This window comes from Malurus melanocephalus, unplaced genomic scaffold (assembly GCF_030028575.1).
Source record: "Malurus melanocephalus ecotype Western Australia unplaced genomic scaffold, MMel_1.1 scaffold_1576, whole genome shotgun sequence".
Taxonomy (NCBI): Eukaryota; Metazoa; Chordata; class Aves; order Passeriformes; family Maluridae; genus Malurus; species Malurus melanocephalus.
In genome coordinates, this window is record NW_026624808.1 from 21,677 (window position 1) to 26,392 (window position 4,716).

The 4,716-nt window shown below is 39.6% G+C and overlaps 1 long non-coding RNA gene across 1 annotated transcript; it reads right to left on the minus strand.

Moving 5' to 3' along the window:
• Positions 1–202: 202 nt before the first annotated feature.
• On the minus strand, positions 203–4,706 carry LOC130587138 (uncharacterized). The gene is made up of 3 exons (XR_008966756.1): positions 2,653–4,706; positions 1,573–2,106; positions 203–1,290 (listed from the first exon to the last, which is right to left on the minus strand). It is a non-coding gene; the product is annotated as an uncharacterized LOC130587138 (long non-coding RNA).
• Positions 4,707–4,716: the final 10 nt, after the last annotated feature.

Below are 4,716 nucleotides of genomic sequence, written 5' to 3' on the forward strand. Positions count from 1 at the left end.
TTTCCCTAGGCAAAAAGATGTATTGAGAACAGCATAAGTGGGTGAAAAATACAGGAACTGGCAGATTGAAGTGTCATGGATGATGTTCTGCTTTTTATCAGCTTATTAGGTGAATTTTATATTTGGTTTTGTGCCAGTTGTAAGCCTGGGGAAAATAAATTTTATAAATTAAAAAAAAAAAAAACCCACAGAAAAACCCCAGCATATTGCAATATATTTTCACCTGTTACAAGCATGCAAACTCTTTTTAGAAATGAGTTCTCACATTCTGGGTGGCTTCTAAGAAGTTGATTTCAACCTTTAAAAGAAATGTTAGTTATGTAGAAGTTTTGAAGTGATGCTTTAAGACTGAGATCTTCAGATACTGTGGTAACTGGACTGACTGGCTCAATATGCAGCTATCACAAACCAGCAGGATCTTCCTCTTTCTTTTCAATTTCAATTCATTTGTATTGCTTGGCATCTTGTTTAAAATTTAGCTGAAAATAAAGCCCAGTCAAAACCCGCTCTCAACAGAGTGAATTCCAAATGGTTTGGAAGATGCTTTTGTATCCAAGTACCTCCATTCCCACAGGCGCCCCTTTTCTAGAAACAAGAGACTGAGTTTGAAGTTAATTAAAAACATGAGACAAGATTCTAATTGGTCTGATTTTCTCTCAGAAGGCTTGATCTGCACTTCCCAATTCCTGGCACATGCCCCTAAATCAGCAATATGCCACATCCCTGTTGCCATGCTGCATCTGTGGCTCTGAACAAGCAAAGCCTTTTGCTTACAAGGGAATGTTCAGCCCAGGCCACGGAATTGCAGTTCCACCTCTGTGATCCCACCATTTACCAAAGGCTGCTCCCCCGGATATCTGCTCAACCTGTCTGAACTGATTCGCTGGAAACATTCCTGGCATATGCTTCAGGGAAAAAATGAAAAGAAGAAGCAGAAGAGTGGAAGGGAAATAATGAGAGAAAATTCATTCTGTGTTAGTTAATCTCTCAGAGCTTTATTTCGTCTTGCATTTTGTCACTGAGTACCTCTGAAATTTTTAATTACTCCTTTTTTTTCCTGTTTTTGTTATTTTTACAGGGACTGTGCAGATTGAACTGGAGAATTTCTATTTTGGATACCATTAAGTAAGTATTATCTGCTCATTCTGACAGCTGATCTCTGACAAGAAATCAGCTGTTATCTTTCYTCTTTCTCCTGGGTTCAGATGGAAACATTTCACTTGAAATATTCTCACTGCAAATACAAGGATTTTTCTTTACACCTGACATTATCTCATGCATTCTGGCTCTCTGAAAAAAAAAAGCCTTCCAGTTTTTTTTTTTTTTTTTCAACATCTTTCATACAGCTTACACTTCAATAAAGATGAAATGTTTATCTCTTCAACTTTTATGGCTGGAACACATCTATGCAACAGGAGAGTGCAGTCACAAAGATGCTAGAGCAAGGAAGTTCAATGTCCACAGATGTGTCACGTCATGAAGATTGATTTTGTTTGGTCAAGGCATCCCACACTTCCTTTTTCTGTGGAGATGTTCCTAAAACAATGTCTTGAACTTTGGGAACACCCTTACCTGCTGTGTGATCTGAATTAATATTCTCTATCACAACCTCTTCTTTGCCTTTCCATACTTTTTCTTCTGTGAAGGTTTCACAGGAAGAAGGAATCACAATCACCTTGTTTCTTTACTGCTTATCACGGCCACCGTCTCTCTTGGAATCAAAATACCGCAGTGGAAATCTTCAACTCATTTTCTGTTAGCTCAAGAAACACAGGGCATCCATGTGTATTTATGCAAAGAGAAAACCCCTTTCCGTGTTAAAGCACCTTTCTTGATCCTCTGCAATAAGGCCAGGAAAGGATCCACTGTCCCTCCCAGCCTCCTGGCTTCTCCTCTGCTTTCAGCTGCAGTTTGTGACTGCAGGGCTCCAGAGCAGCCCCATTTCCATGCAGAGTCACCCTGCTCCCCACTCCAGCCCCGTTCAACCATCAGCCCCTGTTCACTGCAGGGTCACGACCCTCCCAGCACATTTGGATAGCTCAGCTTCATCTTTGTCTGTCAGGGAACACTTCAAAGCGCTGCTGGGGTCAGGGTTCAGATCCTTCTCTGCAAAAACAAAAGGAGATTCTAACTGTAGCTTATGAGCAATGATGCAAAGCAACTGCTTGCATTTTGTCAAGGAGAATGAACTAAGCCCAGGCTGCCCCATAAACAAATCACTTAAAACGATTTGTAAGTCATAGTGACTCCACATTCTTTTAGGAGGTATCCTGCAGGACTTTGGAGAGACATTTATGGAGGAGCTGTACCTACCAGGAGACAAAGCACTGACTGAAACACTAAAACTCTACCAATGAAATCTAAGCAGTTCCATACTGGAGGGAATTTTCTTCCTTTTCTTGAAATGCAGACATTTCAAAGTTCTAAAGTGCAAGCAAAGACAAGAATAGCAGGATAGCCAAAATCACTCCTTCGGGAATTCCAGACACAATCTATCATGGAATTAGGTACTCACACTAAATTGCAGAAAATAAAAATGTTGCATAAAAGGGAAAATGCAAAAAACAAAATGCTAGCCATATACACTTGTCCACTGTTGAGTTATAATTTACTCACAGTAATATCAGAAAGAATTATTAATCTATAACCAACCTTGTAAATATGAGGAGAGCAGACCAAGTTCCCAGTTGACAACCAGACCATGCAATTATCCTTGTGCTTGCATGAGATGGAGCAAAGGGAGTATAAAATATCCTGAAGGATGCTGGGATGTTTCAGAGGGTGTTTACCACTTAGAAGAATGCAAAGCAGCATATGAAAAGGTTGGTGATACAAGCTGGACCTGACATAGCTGGGAAGAAAAGTTGGTATGGGCAAATTTCTCAATGACCCTTCTGATGCCCTGTGCTTAGGAAAACAATTAAAAACACCCTGAATTGCTGGACAAAATCCCTTGCCTTAATGCCAATTTGCTTTAATGACATTAAACCTTGTTTTGAAGCCAATGAGGTTATGCAGGGTAAGGGCAGAAAGTGGATCCCTGTCCAGGGAGATGCTCAGGGCTCTCCAGAGGATGACTGGTAATAACACCAGCACATTTCTCACTCTTTACATTTACATCAGTACTGCAAAGCTGCTCCCCTTTCCACACTCTACAAGGACAAGATTAGGYAGATGGAAGGAAAAAAAGTGTGATGGAATAGTAACATCAAAATCTTTAAAACTGCATGATTGGGTTGAAAAAATGAAGGCATTAGTTGTGTAGCTTCTGTGTCTAAAGCCCTCACCAGAGGGCAGCCAGGCTGACAGCTGGCACAACCTCACTGCAGAGCCATGGGAGTCCCCATCAGGCCTAGGAACACAAATCCTCCTCCATACCTGGAGTCAGAAAATCTGCAACAGTGAATTAGGAGAGAACAAACAGGTTTTGTGCCTTTTCTAACCCCCAGAGAGAATTACAGCTGTTTCTTGCCTATAAAATACACAGAAACAAACTTGAACTCCTCGGAAAAGGTTAAAACAAATATATTTCAAGGAATTTAAGTGCTACAATATTGTTAATCCCCAACCCCTCAAAAAAAAGAAAAACACCCCAGAAAAATCATTAAATTTTAAGAGGAGTCAATTATATATCTTTGGAGGATTTTTTGGCATACTGCACTCAAGTTTTGCAACTTCTCAACTGCAGATGCCAGAACTTACTTTTTTTTTTTCTAGAAAGCATTACTTGAACATTATTAAATTATAGCTGAAGTGGGAACCAACACAACACTAAACAAGAACACCAACAAGGACACAAATGCCAATGCTGGTGATGCAAAAAACCACTAAGCCATCTCATCTGACTAAACAGCATAAGGAACAAAAGCCTTTGAATTGTTAACAAGTGAAATCACAAATTGTAGGGTGTGCTATTAAGCATGATATACCACAAGAAACTTTATCACAAACTCTTGGAGCTGGCATTAATTTGTGCTTGGCTGCCACTGCATAAAGCCCAAGTGCACCCCTGAGAGGGGAAATCCTTGTGCCTGTGGAAAATAACTGCGAACTTTGCCCTGTGGCAAGTTTGTAAGAGGCTGACACAGGAAAAAAGAAGTGAGTGGAAAGGATCTGACTGGAAACACAATAGCAGACTTAAAAGGCTCTGATAAATGAAAAGTCATTCTGAGATTAGGGTCTCATTCAAAAAAATAACAAAGACATTTTCTGGTATGTGGCTGAAAATAGATTCCATATGAAAACGCTTAGTAGAGCTTATCAATACTTTTCATTCTCAGCAGCCTCTGAATAAACGCAGCACTTTTAAAAACTCAAATGGCATTTTTAAAACATTCTGAAACTTAGACGCAGAAGCTACACAACTAATGCCTTCATTTTTTCAACCCAATAATGCAGTTTTAAAGATTTTGATGTTACAATTCCATCACACTTTTTTTCCTTCCATCTGCCTAATCTCGTCCTCACTTCTTGTAAAAATGCTACCAGTGAGGAAAAAGAAAATAACTTTCCTTGCCTGAAAACTGAACCRACTTAGAGTCAGTTGATTCAAATATTCCAGAAACTTTGTGGAAAATTTAGAGGAAGTGCTGAGAAGTTTTTATCATTTTCAAACCATCTCCATGATCCCATGAATCTTTAAATCTCCATTAGCAGGGTATATGTAAGACCATGACTCTGCAAAGGCCTGTTATGGACAGAATTTGTTTTCCTCTT